The sequence below is a fragment of the Triticum aestivum genome, chromosome 7B (genome assembly GCF_018294505.1).
Source record: "Triticum aestivum cultivar Chinese Spring chromosome 7B, IWGSC CS RefSeq v2.1, whole genome shotgun sequence".
In the NCBI taxonomy this organism is placed as follows: domain Eukaryota; kingdom Viridiplantae; phylum Streptophyta; class Magnoliopsida; order Poales; family Poaceae; genus Triticum; species Triticum aestivum.
Window position 1 is genome coordinate 114,792,006 of NC_057813.1, and position 16,412 is coordinate 114,808,417.

Consider the following 16,412-nt stretch of genomic DNA (forward strand, 5'->3'; position numbering starts at 1 on the left):
CCTCCGATGAGGACTGTTCGGCGCGAGACCTCACCGGGCTGCAAAAAGTGTGGCACCAATTAAAATATTATGCCTCAATGATCCGGGACGCATAGGTGTGTTCGGATTTCATGTACTCACGAGTTTACCAGGGGCTGGGCCCTGGGATCCCACTCCGGGCTGCTGTTAGTAGCCGTGGTGGACGCCTCTAGTAGGGGAGTTTTTCCCCTCTTAGGCAATTCGGCCTCCATGGATGAGGAGGCGGTCCTTTTCTTTCCTCCCCCATGGGGGACTCGTCTTCTTCCTCTTCGGAGGAGAGATGGGCATTGGAGTCTTCAGATTTTGTGTCTGAAGCATCGCGACGACGGAGGCCGCTTCTGGTCTCCTTGGCCTCTTTGTAGGCCTCTTTCTTTGGCGCCTTGTAAGGCGTCGGGACCAGCATCTTCGTCAGAAGTGGTCCGGCCGGTTCTTCTGGTAGCGGGGCTGGATAGTGTATCCTCCCCGCCTTCTTCGTCCATCCCTAAGATAATTGTGGGAAGCACGTTAGAGCATCTTCCTCGGGACATGCCAACGAAACATATGGATGGACAAAACATAATGATGACTTACCGGACTTGCAGGGTGGGACAGTTGGTACCCGCGGTCCTCGGCAGAGTCCATCCACGGTTTGTCGGACTTAAAAAGCACCTTCCAGATATCCTCGTGTGAGGAGCCATAAAGCTCCTGCAGGGTCTGGTGCTCGGCCGAGTCATACTCCCACAAATTGCAGGCTCGGTGCTGACGAGGAAGAACCAGGTGATGATGTTATGTACCTAGGGTAGGGTCATGGACCTATCTAGGATACCATACCCAAGGACATCCTTAGATGAAGCTACCTTCCAGTCGACCAAGAGAGACTCCACTCGACCGGCTAAGAAGACACTCGACGAACCTAAAGACACTCGACCATGAAGACTCACTCGACCATCAGGAGTTTAGGATCTACTCTGTATCCAAACGGTCTGTAATTAAGTAGTCTTGATGGTCATGATGACACTTTATGTAGGGCATTACCAGTAACACCCAGCTTTAATGTACTTTAACCCTCTGCTACGTGGGTTGGCTGGGGTCCTGGCGTCTTCTATATAAGCCACCCCCCTCCATCGGTAGAAGGGTTCGCACCCCTGTAACTCATATACACATAAACCAGTCGACCGCCTCCGGGCTCCGAGACGTAGGGCTATTACTTCCTCAGAGAAGGGCCTGAACTCGTTAAACACTCGTGTGTACAACTACTCCATAGCTAGGATCTTGCCTCTCCATACCTACCCCCATTCTACTGTCAGACTTAGAATCACGACAGTTGGTGCCCACCTTGGGGCAGGTGTCTTAGCGACTTTTTGGAGAAGTTGCAATTTGTCCGATTGCCTTCATCATGGTTTCCGGCGGAGCTCTGGTCGAGGGCCGCGAGATCCGTCTCGGTGCGCTCGCTTTCATCGGCAACGACTCCGCTTGGCTCCAGGAGGCACCACTCGACATCGACGCGCTCCCCATCCGCGGGGCGACGCACTTTCGGGCGTGTGTTCGTGGCGTCCAGCTGCGGCAGCCGTCGACCCCATACCGGTCGACTCATGTGCCGTCCTCCCTCCCTGTCTCCCACCAGTACAAGCGCTCTGGTCGGTCGAGGCTCCAGCGATGGGTGATACACGCAGTGGCTCGCCAATCGGCCACCACCCAAGTTGCGACGATTGAGCCCGACGAAACTCTCTACGGCCTATTCGACCTGTCGACTGGCTCCGTAGAGACTGCATCCGAGTGCGATAGCAGTGATCCAGCGGCGGAGGTCCTGATGGTCAACGGGCCTCGTAGTCCTCCCGGTTTCCCCCGCAACGACGGGATGGACAACGGGGGCGATCCCGCTCAGGCCCACGAAGAGTATCAGCCCGAGCCGCTCACTTCTCAGCAGAGGGAAGAACTTCGCCGCCGGAACATGGATGCTCTGCACACTCCCATTGCAGGAGAAACCCCTGAGGCTCGTGCCCTGGAAGAGGCGCGTTTGGCCAATCTGGCTGAACGCACTCGACTGGAGAACCTCCAGCGAGCACTCGACGAGCGTGCGCGTCAGCGAGTACCCGACTCCCGCCGACGCCAGCTCTTTCCGCAACCGACTCAGGTATATCGAACCCCAATTCAAAATTTGGCAGCTGCAGCCCGTATAGCGGAGTCAATTCAGCCCTCTCAGTCGGAGGCCGGAAGAGGCTTTATGCAGATCAGAGATTTGCTCCGGGCGGCAGGAGATCAGAATTCAGCTGTGTCGTAGTCGCGCAACAGGATTCACAGTCGATCCGTCGCTGCGAATACTGTTCAGTCGGCTCACAGTCCAAGGTCGCCTCCGAGGCGCGTGGGACGTGAAGGCCGGCGGGACCACTATGACGATCGATTTGATCGTGATGACAGGCGTCGAGTGCCCACTCCTCCCCCGAGAAGTGGGTCTAACGCCCATCGGCAGCAAGATGACAGACGCCAGCTAAGTGTTGGGCGGAGAGCTCCAGTCGACCCCAGAGAACCAGGCTTTGACGCGAGATCCATCATCGTGCAAGGTTTGGTCGACCGGAACAGAGCTCATAGAGGTGGCCATGACAGAGATGTGCCCACAAGCAGCCGAGTCCACGTTTCAGGTCCAGAATGCTTTAGCAGAGCCATAAGAGCCACAGTGATACCCCCCAACTTCAGGTTGGCGACTGGAGTGAGTAAGTTCACCGGAGAGTCTAAGCCTGAAACTTGGCTTGAAGACTACCGGGTGGCTGTTCAGATTGGTGGCGGTAATGATGAGGTGGCCATGAAGCATTTGCCACTTATGCTAGAGGTTCAGCCAGCCAGGGCGTGGTTGAATCAGTTAGCTCCTAGCAGCATTTACACTTGGGAAGATCTTTCCCGAGTGTTCGTCAGGACGTTCGAGGGAACTTGCAAGCGACCGGCCGGATTGACAGAGCTGCAAGTTTGCGTACAAAAGTCGAGTGAAACACTGAGAGATTACATCCAGAGATGGATCACTTTGCATCATACTGTAGAGAATGTGTTAGACCATCAAGCGGTCTGTGCCTTCAAGGATGGTGTCAAGAACAGAGAGTTGAGCCTGAAGTTTGGTCGAACTGGAGATATGACCCTGAGTCGGATGATGGAAATAGCCACCAAGTACGCCAATGGCGAAGAAGAGGACCGACTCCGGAGTGGCAAGTACAAGCCGAGTCAGTCGGATAAAGGAAACTCCAGTCGGAAGCAAAAGCGGAAGGCCGAGCCAGCTGCTCCTGGAGAGGCTCTGGCCGTGACTCAGGGCAAATTCAAAGGGAGGCCCAAAGGATCTTGGAACCCCAAGAAGGTAGAAGATAAGGAAGGTAATGACGTGATGGATCTACCGTGTCATATCCACACGAAGAAAGACGAAGAGGGTAACTTCATCTACCCAAAGCATACCACTCGCCAGTGCCGGCTCTTAATCCAGCAGTTTCAAGGGAAACAGCCGAAGGACAAAGAGAAGGAGTCGGACAAGGCTGAGGACAAGGAGGACAGTGATGGAGAGTACCCTCATGTCAACTCCACTCTGATGATTTTTGCTGATGTAGAGAGCAAAAGTCGACTGAAAGTGATCAACCGTGAGGTCAATATGGTCGCCCCGGCGACACCAAACTATCTGAGATGGTCGCAAACTCCCATTACTTTCGACCAGTCTGATCATCCTACTCACATTGCCACCCCTGGGAGGCAAGCGCTGGTGGTCGACCCAGTCGTCGAAGGCACTCGACTGACGAAGGTATTGATGGATGGCGGCAGTGGATTGAATATACTGTATGCAGAGACGCTCAAGGGAATGGGCATTCCGATGTCCAGGCTCAGTTCCAGCAACATGAGTTTTCACGGAGTCATCCCAGGAAAGAAGGCTGAGTCACTCGGCCAAATAGCTCTGGATGTAGTGTTCGGCGACTCGAAGCATTTCCGCAAAGAGAAGCTGACATTTGAAGTCGTGGATTTCCGAAGCGCCTACCACGCTATTTTGGGAAGACCAGCCTATGCCCGCTTCATGGCTCGACCATGTTATGTGTACCTCAAGTTAAAGATGCCTGGCCCCAAAGGCGTGATCACCATCACTGGCAGCCGGAAGAAGGCAGAAGAGTGTTTCCAGAAAGGCTCCAAGATTGCGGATGACCAGATAACAGTGGTAGAGCTGGAGGAATACAAGAAGAATGCAGATCCGAGTGATTTGCTACGGGCCAAGAAGCCCGCCACAGAGTCAGCATTTCAGTCGTCTGGGGAGACGAAGCCAGTTCATATCCACCCGACTGACCCCAATGCAGCTCCGACCCATATTTCCACAACACTCGACTCTAAATAGGAAGAAGCGCTCATCCAGTTCCTCCGTGAGAACTGGGACATCTTTGCATGGAAGCCAGCTGACATGCCGGGTGTTCCCAGGGGGCTGGCTGAGCATCGCCTTAGAGTCGACTCAAAAGCGAAACCCGTTAAAGAACATCTTCGACGGTCCGCCGTTCAGAAGAAAAAAGCCATTGGCGAGGAGGTGGCTCGGCTCCTTGCAGCAGAGTTCATCCGAGAGATATACCACTCCGAGTGGCTCGCCAATGTCGTCATGGTCCCCAAGAAGGACAACTCACTTCGTATGTGCATTGATTTCAAACATATCAATCGGGCCTGCCCGAAAGATCATTTTCCTCTCCCTCGCATCGACCAAATTGTCGACTCGACCGCAGGGTGCGAGAGATTGTCTTTTTTAGACGCTTATTCCGGGTATCATCAGATCCGTCTGTATGGACCCGACGAAATCAAAACAGCTTTCATCACTCCATTCGGGTGCTTCTGCTATATCACCATGCCATTCGGCCTCAAGAATGCCGGAGCCACGTTCATGAGAATGATTCAAAAGTGTTTACTCACTCAAATCAGTCGGAATGTGGAAGCGTACATGGATGATATCGTGGTCAAGTCGCGAAAGGGTTCCGACCTATTGACTGACCTAGCCGAAACATTTGCCAATCTCAGAAGGTATGATATCAAGCTCAATCCATCGAAGTGCACATTCGGAGTACCTGGCGGAAAGTTACTCGGTTTTCTCGTTTCAGAACGAGGAATCGATGCTAACCCAGAAAAAGTTGGCACCATACTCCGAATGAAACGCCCTGTGCGTGTGCACGACGTCCAGAAGCTTACTGGATGCTTGGCCGCTTTAAGTCGATTCATTTCTCGCCTCGGTGAAAAGGCATTGCCCCTTTACCGACTGATGAAGAAGGCAGACAAGTTCGAGTGGACTCCAGAAGCTGATGCAGCGTTTGCCGAGTTAAAAACTCTGCTCTCCACCCAGCCGGTGCTTGCTGCTCCAATCAGCAAAGAGCCTTTGTTGCTTTATATTGCAGCCACAGGACAAGTCGTCAGTATAGTACTTACGGTCGAGCGGGAAGAAGAAGGGAAAGCCTTCAAAGTTCAGCGCCCAGTGTATTATCTCTCTGAAGTATTGACCCCATCGAAGCAAAGATACCCTCATTATCAGAAGCTCGTATATGGGATCTACATGACCATGAAGAAGGTTGCTCATTATTTCTCTGATCATGACATTACAGTCATCAGCGACACACCATTGTCAGAGATTCTGCATAACAGAGATGCAACTGGTCGAGTGGCTAAATGGGCGATTGAACTCCTTCCCCTTGATATCAAATTCGAGGCAAAGAAAGCCATTAAGTCCCAGGCTATAGCGGATTTCCTTGCCGAGTGGATTGAGCAACAACAGCCGACTCAAGTTCACTCGGAGCATTGGACCATGTTCTTTGATGGCTCTAAGATGTTAAATGGTTCTGGTGCTGGGGTTGTTTTGGTTTCCCCCCGAGGAGACAAGCTCAGATATGTGCTCCAGATCCACTTTGATTCCTCCAACAATGAAGCAGAATATGAAGCACTCTTGTATGGGTTGCGCATGGCCATTTCACTCGGCGTCCGTCGTCTTATGGTTTATGGCGACTTAGATTTGGTGGTCAATTAGGTGATGAAGGAGTGGGACGTTAGAAGCCCAACCATGACTGGATACTGCAATGCAGTGAGGAAGCTCGAAAAGAAGTTCGAAGGGTTAGAGCTCCACCACATACCCCGACTGAAAAATCAAGCAGTTGACGATCTGGCGAAGATAGGATCCAAGAGAGAGGCCATCTCCAGTGATGTGTTCTTGGAGCATATCCACACTCTATCAGTCGTAGAAGATCCTTTTACCGATGAAGCTCCGCAACCTAAGAGTGTTACGGATCCGACTGAGGTTGAAGTCCCAGCAGTGGTCGACCTGATCATGGAAGTTTTGGTAATCACTCCAGATTGGACAGTACCATACATCGCGTATATCTTGAGGAAAGAACTCCCGGAGGACGAAGAAGAGGCTCGATAGATCGTCCGCCGATCTAAGGCCTTTACCGTGATAAGAGGACAGTTGTACAGAGAAAGCGCGACTGGAGTTGGTCAGAAATGCATAACACCGGAGGAAGGTCGAATAATCCTTGATGACATCCACTCGGGGGCCTGTGGCCATCATGCGTCCTCTCGGACCATCGTGGCCAAAGCATACCGAGCCGGATTTTATTGGCCAAGAGCGAATGAAATGGCGAAGGAGATAGTCGACAAGTGTGAGGGATGCCAATTGTACTCCAATATGTCACACAAGCCCGCGTCAGCTTTGAAGACTATACCAGTCGTCTGGCCCTTTGCAGTGTGGGGTTTGGATATGGTCGGTCCTTTGAGAATAGGCAGAAGCGGTTTTACCCATGTGCTGGTAGGAGTCGACAAGTTCACTAACTGGATTGAAGCTAAACCCATCAAGAACCTCGATGCCGGTACTGCTGTCAGCTTCATCAGAGAATTGATATTCAGATATGGGGTTCCGCACAGCATCATCACTGACAACGGGTCAAACTTCGACTCCGAAGAGTCCAGAACTTTCTGCACATCTCAAGGCACGCGAGTCGACTATGCTTCAGTTGCTCACCCACAGTCGAATGGACAAGCAGAACGAGCCAATGGTTTGATTCTCAAAGGGTTGAAACCCCGTTTGATGCGTGATCTTAAGCATGCGGCTGGTGCATGGGTCGACGAACTTCCCTCAGTGCTTTGGGGGTTAAGGACCACGCCCAACCGGTCGACTGGAAGAACTCCATTCTTCTTGGTCTACGAAGCTAAAGCAGTCTTGCCGAGTGACCTTCTCCACAATGCTCCCCGGGTCGAGCTCTACACTGAAGCTGAAGCAGAACAAGCACAGCAGGATGCAGTCGACCTTCTAGAGGAAGAGAGGGAGATGGCTCTGATCAGATCAACCATTTACCAACAAGACTTGCGTCGCTTCCACGCCAAAAACGTGAAGAGTCGAGCCTTCCAGGAAGGAGATTTAGTTCTCCGAGTGGATCAGCAGAAACCACACAAGCTTGCTCCTTCTTGGGAAGGTCCCTTCATCGTCACCAAGGTTCTCCACAATGGAGCATACCGTCTTTACAATGTCGAGCATCAGATCGACGAGCCCCGAGCTTGGAACGCGGAACTTCTCCGCCCCTTTTACACCTAAGTATTCACTCGGATGAGTTGTAATAAAAGCACTTCTGTAGTTTATTTTATCAAAGATAAGAGCTTTATAATCTTCCCAGTAATCGTTATTTCTTTTGTCCGCTCAAAACAATCCCCCAGTGGGTGGCTTGGCTGCGAATCCGATTCGCCCAAGTCTGTAAAAAAAATCCTAACCGAGTGGTGAGCCAGTCTCCCACACAAAGGCTTAGCTGCGAAATCCGTTTCGCCTAAGATAAACAAAATCCTGTCGAGTGGTAAGCCAACCTTCCACTCGGAGGCTTAGCTGCAGTCCAAGTACTCGCCTAAGATAAATAAAATCCTACTGAGTGGTAAGCCAGCCTTCCACTCGGAGGCTTAGCTGCAGTCCAAGTACTCGCCTAAGATAAATAGAATCCTATCGAGTGGTAAGCCAGCCTTCCACTCGGAGGCTTAGCTGCAGTCCAAGTACTCACCTAAGATAAATAAAATCCTGTCGAGTGCTAAGCCAGCCTTCCACTCGGAGGCTTAGCTGCAGTCCAAGTACTCGCCTAAGATAAACAAAATCCTGTCGAGTGGTAAGCCAGCCTTCCACTCGGAGGCTTAGCTGCAGCATTGTGCTCGCCTAAGTACAAGTACAACATGCGCTTCGCAAGGAGGACGAGGTGCAGGTCGACTGCTACCCTCTCCTTCCGAGCTACACCACAAGTACAACATGCGCTTCACAAGGAGGACGAGGTGCAGGTCGACTGCTACCCTCTCCTTCCGAGCTACGCCACAAGTACAACATGCGCTCTGCAAGGAGGACGAGGTGCAGGTCGACTGCTACCCTCTCCTTCCGAGCTATGCCGCCAATTCAAAATCCTACCGAGTGGAGAGCAAACCTCCCACTCGGGGGCTTAGCTACAGCCCAGTGCTCGCCTAAGTATTTGAAATCCTACCGAGTGGAGAGAAAACCTCCCACTCGGGGGCTTAGCTGCAGCCCAGTTGTAACGCCCCGGATACAACTTTCCATATTCGTAACTCCGACTCTTGCCATTTCCGGCGATGTGATTTATTATTTCCTCCGTGGTTGGGTTCTTGTCTGTTGTTTTGCTTTTGTTCTTGTTATGCATCTCATCTCATAGCATCATGCGCATTGCATCGGCATCGTTTTCATAAAACTTGCATCCGTTCGTGTTCCGCCAGTTCTCTCCGTTGTCCGTTCGGAGTCCAGACCACACTCGCACGCGCCCGCGGCACCTCCGAAATATTATTTTATAAGTGGCATAAAAATGTTCTCGGAATGGGTTGCAACTTGTCGTGCAGTCTTATTATAGTGTAGATAGACTGCCTGCCAAGTTTCGTCGCATTCGGAGCCCGCTTGACTGCCCAACCGTTAAGTATATAACCGCGATATAGTCGGTCTAGCGTCAGACGTTTTCGATTCGGAAACTGTTGCCGGGCTGCCTTCTCTTCTCTCTTCTCAGCCCAACCCCCCTCCGCACAGCCCACCTAGTCCCTCTTTGCACAGTGCATCAAACCCCTTGCCTTCATTGACCGTTCCGTGACCACCTAACCCCTCTTGCCAGCTCTCAGACCCCTCGCGCGCAACCATGTCCGAAACTTCCCCGAACCCGACCCGCTCTGTCGTTACCGTTGGATCCGAATCATCCCCAAACATCCCAAAAACATCTCCATTTTCTTAATTGGATGTCCTAGCCTATTTATTCGCGACTGTCCGATTGCGATCGGAGGGACGAGGTAGCCCTTAAGCGTAGTCCACCTACTATATATGCACCGGACCAAACTATAGACCAACCCTAAAACCTAGGGGATCTATCCCATCCATTCCGTGTCCGCCGCCGCCACCAACTCACCATCTACCTCAGGATCCCTCTTGATCCCGAATCCACCAATCAACAGCCCCCTCCATCCTCCAGCGCCTCCTCTGCTCGATCCTGAGGGGATTACGAGCAGCAGCTCCAGCAGGACCCCATCGCCACTTCCCCTCTTCTTCTCCTCCGTCCCTCCTCCCTCTGGTTCTCTCCCTCGTCTCTCACGCATCTCCCTCTCTGTACCAGGAACAGCCAAGGTTGGCTGCAGCTCCCTCGCCACCGTTTGCACCAGGCCCAGCCGGGAGACGGACGGATCCGTCCTCCTGCGTCCACCCCGCGTCCCGCTCGTCCCGGAGCTCCCTTGCTTCGCCAAGTCCAACGCCGTGGGCGCCTCCTCTGCCTGACCCCGTCTCTCTCTCATTTTCGCCATGGCCGACCGTCCATGGAGATGAGCCGCGCCGCCCTGTTCATCTGCGACCTCGGGTCGCCTCTGCGTCGTCCTCACCGCCCGCAGGTGAGCTCCTTGCGCCACCCCGGCCCCTTTCTTTTCCTCGCGTAGCGTCGCTGCTGACTTCTTCGCTTCGTCGTCATTTTGCTGCAGGAGCCGAGGCCGTCGCCTCCTCAGCTCGTCGCGCCGCCTCCAGTTCCGCTGGATCCGCCGCCTGCAGGCCTTCCTGGCCGGATCCCGCCGTCGCGCAGCTGCTCCTTGCCCTGCCCACGCCAAGTCCCAGCGCCGCCCCATCTGCATCACGCCAAGTCCGCCGCCGTCATCCTGGTTCACGAGAATGAGCACGACCGTGCGCTCGTCCCTGCTCGCGTTGACCGCGCCCGCAGCGCGTTGCCGCCGCGTGGGCCTTAGGAGCGCTAACTCCCCAAGCCCAGTCGGCCTCCCTCTGCTTCCAATCGGGCTTGGCCCATGGTGAGGCCACCCCCAGTGCCCCTCCTTTTGTTTTTTCTCCTGTTGGGCCAGGCTGCAGTTTCAGCCCGATAGTATTTTTTTCCCTGTTCTGCAATTTAGCTAATTTCCAGAGACTGCAGATTTGCAGAAAAACCCTCCATGTTCATGCATCAATAATTAATTAACCATGCATCGGATTAAAACAAGTTATATATGTAAAATGCTCAGAAAATTGTGTAGATTAATATTATGCCACTTTCATCTATGTTAAAAATGTTTAACATGCTGTTTGCTTAAATTTGCTCCTATGCCATGTTAAAATGCTTTAATTCATAACTAAATAACCGTAGCTCGGATTTTAATAAACTTTATATGTATTTGGGGTGGAAAAATGCCTAGTTAAACATGGTGCACTTTATTTTGCTGTTTAACAACATTAAAATTGTGTTTAGGGCAGAACAGTATCGAATTCATAAATTGCATATGGGGATCTTCCGGAATTGTTGTTTGTGGTTTCCGGCCTCAATTAAACTTGCCTAGATAGGTAGTTTCATTATGTTTCACCTCTTGCCATGTTTAATAACATTTAATATTGTTGGGTACATAACCGAGATCAAACTAAATAATTGCATGTGGTGTTTCGTCAATATGCGACTTATTGCAAATTGAGCTCCACTTAACTTGTAGTATTGTTTGTTGCACTTTGCCATGCCATGCCTCATTAAACCGGACATGCATCATACTTGGTTGTGCATCGTGCCATGTCTATGTGATGGTTGTTTACCATGTTGTTTGTTTCTTTCCGGTGTTGCTTCTTAGTTCCGGTAATGTTGCGTTCGTGAGGATTCGTTCGACTACGTCCACTTGTCTTCTTCATGGACTCGTTCTTCTTCCGTGCGGGATTTCAGGCAAGATGACCGCTACCCTGGATCTCACTACTATCATTGCTATGCTAGTTGCTTCGTTCTATCGCTATGCTGTGTTACCTATTACCTGTTTATCGAGCCATCCCATATTGCCGTGAACCTCTAACCTTGACACCTTTCCTATGCAAACCGTTGTTTGGCTATGTTACCGCTTCGCTCAGCCCCTCTTATAGCGTCGCTAGTTGCAGGTGAAGTTGAAGATTGCTCCATGGTGAACAGGATTTTGGTTGGGATATCACAATATCTCTTATATTATTAATGCATCTATATACTTGGTAAAGGGTGGAAGACTCGGCCTTTTGCCTAGTGTTTTGTTCCACTCTTGCCGCCCTAGTTTCCATCATACCGGTGTTATGTTCCTGGATTTTGTGTTCCTTACGCGGTCGGGTGATTTATGGGACCCCCTTGACAGTTCGCTTTGAATAAAACTCCTCCAGCAAGGCCCAACCTTGGTTTTACCATTTGCCTCACCACCACCTATCCTTTCCCTTGGGTCGGCCAACCCGAGGGTCATCTTTATTTTAGCCCCCCCCCCCGGGCCAGTGCTTGTCTAAGTGTTGGTCCGAACCGGGCAGACTGCGGGGCCACCTCGGGGCAACTCGAGGGCTGGTTTTACTCGTAGGCTGACCCATCCGGTGTGCCCTGAGAACGAGATATGTGCAGCTCCTATCGGGATTGGTCGGCGCACCGGGCGGCTTTGCGCTTTGCTGGTCTTGTTTTACCATTGTCGAAATGTCTTGTAAACCGAGATTCCGAGTCTGATCGGGTCTTCCTGGGAGAAGGTCTATTCCTTCGTTGATCGTGAGAGCTTGTCATGGGATAAGTTGGGACACCCCTGGAGGGTATAATATTTCGAAAGCCGTGCCTGCGGTTATAGGCAGATGGGAATTTGTTAATGTCCGGTTGTAGATAACTTGACACCAGATCCGATTTAAAACGCATCAACCGCGTGTGTAGCCGTGATGGGCTCTTTTCGGCGGAGTCCGGGAAGTGAACACGGTTTCTGAGTTATATTTGACGTAAGTAGGAGTTTAGGATCACTTCTTGATCATTGCTAGTTGACGATCGTTCTGCTTGCTCTCTTCTCGCTCTTATTTGCGTATGTTAGCCACCATATATGCTTAGTCGCTGCTGCAGCCTCACCACTTTACCCCTTCCTTTCCCTTTAAGCTTTGCTAGTCTTGATACCCATGGTAATGGGATTGCTGAGTCCTCGTGGCTCACAGATTACTACAACAACAGTTGCAGGTACAGGTTCTGCGATGATGATGACGTGAGAGCGATGCTTGCTTGCGTTAAGTTCTTCTTCTGCTTCTTCGATCAGGGGATAGGTTCCAGGTCGGCAGCCTGGGCTAGCAGGGTGGATGTCGTTTGAGTTTCTGTTTGTGATTCATCCATAGTCGGATGATGCTCTCATGTATTGTGATGTTGTATTCGTGTGGCATTGTATGCCTTATGTATATATCCCCATCTATTATATAATGTTGATCTAATGATATCCACCTTGCAAAAGCGTTTCAATATGCGGGTCTATCCTTGGTGGGACCTTCGAGTTCCTTTTGGATAGGGTCGCATATTGGGCGTGACAAGTTGGTATCAAAGCCTCGACCGACCCTAGGAGCCCCCTTGATTGTTGGCCGTTGTTGAGTCTAGAAGAAAACTATTTTGAGTCTTAGGATTATATATATTTGAGAGTAGGATTCTTTTTACTCCTCAGCCCGCTTCGTCGCTCTGGTGAGGACTCTTGACGTAGATGTTTTGTCTTTCCTCTCCTCAAATTTCACTAAATTTTTTTAGGATCACGCGGGTATCTTGGAATCGTTCCGATGGTTTTGTGACGAGAACATTGTTCTTGGTGCCTCCTGTCTATTTATGTGGCTTTGACCCGGGGAGTTGAGCTCCGAGGTGTTGTCGTCACAATTCTATCGTTGCAGTTCTAGAATACCTGAGATTTGCCGACATCGAAAATCTCTTTTATGCAGTTGTTGGTGAGATAACCCCGATAACCCAGTACTGGGGCGAGCTCGGGAGTATTGCCATAACTCGTATAACGGATGCTTTTCGAAGGTTGAGGTACACGATTTCCGAAGGTTTCTTGGTTATGTGTTGACGGATGGATACAGCTGGATGTAGGGATTGTTAGTTTGGGTGAGATATATTGCTTCCCCTGTATCCCCAACACCAGATTGCATAACCAGAAAGTTTCGGGAGTTTTATAGGTGGGAATTCAAGTAGCTCTAGTTTTATCTTTCCAACAGACACATGATACGATATGGGATCTATCATATGTTTGTTTCCGGCTCATTCTGCAAGCCAAATCCTTTGTTTGTTTTATTTGTGGTATTCGAGTTGCTTTAAAGTCAAATGTTGAATCCATACCTTTCTTAAATGGTGTTCTCATATTTCTATGGGAGTGCTAATCCTTTTGATCATCGAGATTGTCATGTCAATTCTTTTCCAACCGGTGCGCTTCTCTTCGAGGTGATCCCATCATTCTCCCCATCCGCAAGATCAATTCTAAGTTTTCTCAACGGTGTTTGTTTCGTTCATCCCAAGTTGTCTTTGTTTTTCCCCACCCTCCCACCCTTTTACTTCAAGGACTCAGATTTCTTAATCATGTATCCTTTTATTTGAGAGAAGTCTTTTCATTATTCTCTTTAGATGTTCTTATCCGGTGATTTCCCATGAAGATGCTCAACAGTTTCAAGCTCATCATTCTTCATTCTCCTATTCTCTCCGGTGGATCAATTTCAAGTTTCGGTGTTGATCATATCTCTTCCTGTTGTTTCACATATCTTCCCACGTGAATTTCTTATCCAAGGCTCTATTATTTATTCACCTCTCCCAGTTCATATCCGGAGTGGTGAAGATATCTCGGAAGATTCGTGCTTCCATTCTCTATCTGTTCAAGTTATTTTGAGGTTGTTATCTCATTCAAGCTATTTAATTCAACCGGTGCAATCTCTCTTTAAAATCATTTCCAATGGTGTTTTCTTTTGAGTGGGCCCTAACCCACATGTCTTTTCCCAGGATCTTACCTGACTCTTCTAATTATTCCAGAGCTATTCTCAATTCTTTTCAAGTGTGACGTAAGAAATGGATTCCATCAGTCACATGCCTTCTCAAGATCTTTCAAATTCTTTTCATCGTTGGCTCAACCCCCTTCGCTTTTCATTCTCCCGGAGTATCTCAATAATTCATGGTGGTGTTTATCGTCATCATTCTCGGATTTTGAAGACCGAAGAAGGATTTCTCTTAAATCTTGCTCCATTCTCTTCAAGATTCATAGTTCAAGTTTGATGCCATCCTCTCATAATTGTTTTTGATTGTGACAATTCTTTTCACCCATCCGGATCTATTCAGGAGTCTTTTCAGTTTGATTCTCGGGAGCACATCATCTCAGAATCATTCATTCCAGCTTTCAACTCTCGTTCTCCAAATCATACCGGTGCATCGTTCAAATATCCTCTAATCAGTTCATGGCCTCTTCGTTCTCATGTATCTAAATTCCCTCAAGTATCTTCATTCGTTCTCTAATTCTTACCGGTGATTCACCCCTTTACTTCGTTCGTTTTCAATTCGTATGGTGGTTCATTCAAGATTTCTCTTCCTTCGTCATCGTATCAACTCATTCATTCATTCATTCTTTTCAATCCCACCGGTGGTTCCATCAATACCTTCTCAAGTTTGTGCTATATCTCTTTTAATCCTTTCTACGGGAATAAGTAGTGTGCCAAACCCATTGCTTGTCATCAATTGAATTTGATGAAGGATACGCATACCGTAATTCTTATTCTTGTTTCATCCAAGTGATTAATTCCTTCTTCTGGAGATGGTTCATGATGAAGAAATTCTCGGTTCTAGTGTTTCATCTTTTCTTTTTCGGAGTTCCAAGTTTTCCACATTATCTCGTCGCGAAGCTCCATCTAAATCATCGCAAGGCTTCACCTTGTGTTGTCAACTTCTCTTTCTTTTTATCATCCTTTCATTACCGGAGTTATTCATGGAGGCTCTACATGGTGATTCGGCAAGGATTCTATTCATTTTTCAATTGTTCTTCAAGTTTTCTCTCGAAGTTATGATCTGCTAAGCTTTACTCTAAAATAAACATGGTGCTCAACACATGTTTTATTTTGAGGAGTTCAAGTATTCTTCATCTTGCATTTTGAGGTGCAATTCTCCTACCTTATCTTTGAGGTGGTGTTATGTCATTCTTGACAATTCGAGTTCGTGTTTGATGACTCACATATTGTCAAGAACGAGGTATTTTAAATCCATCAATCTCTTCTTTGGAGTTATCTTGGTATAGATTTCACCTAAAGCCTTCCATTGGGAATGTTGCTATTTGTGGTGCTTATCATTGATCCAAGCTTTCTCCATATCCTTCTCGGTGAAAGCAGTTTTCATGCCTTCGTTGATTGCAAACAAGCATTTGTTTTTCGTTAGTGGCAGAATGTCACCTCATAGTCTTGAGATGTTTTCCATAAGCCCACTACAAGCTTATTCTTTTCGTTGTTGGTTTTCCAACAACCCCGTTGTAACCTTCGTGGAAGGGTTCTTTCCAAGCTCAGTTGTGGCAGAAGTTGGCATTTTCTTCCCCATTCTGTTATTCCAATGATCTATCTTCTATTATTTCTTCCGGAGGCATTGTGATGTTGCTCTCTTCACCCATCACCTCGTTTTGTCAAGATCATGTTATTTTCTTGCTTATCCATTTAACAGGCGTGTCGTGTTTTCATTCGAGTTCTTCCATCTTATCAAGTTTTGCCTCTCTTTCCAACCTGAGTGCTGTCTGAAATCCTTCTTACCCATTGTGCCATTCTTTCAATAGTTCCAGAGGCAGTGTGTTATTGATTTCATCAAGTATCCTCTCATCTTGTCTAGTTCATGTTCTATTCCTTCCATGTTCAACCGGAGTGCTGCCCAAATTATATCAATCTTACTCCTTCTCCATCTAGTTTTAACCGGAGTGGTTTCAATATCTATCTTATCACTAAACCTCTTGGTTCTCATCGTATCCCTTGTTCCTCTTTTCTAACGGAGTGTTTTCAACTGTGCTCATCTTTGTTGTATTCTTCCTTTCATTTTGCTCAACCTCTCAAGGTTCATGGTTTCACTCATTCGTCAAAAAGCAACTTAGTTTACCTCTTCTCTTCCTCTTCCGTTTCTCTCTCGTGCCATCCTAGATCTCAGGACGAGATCCTCTCGTAGTGGTGGAGTGTTGTAATGCCCCGG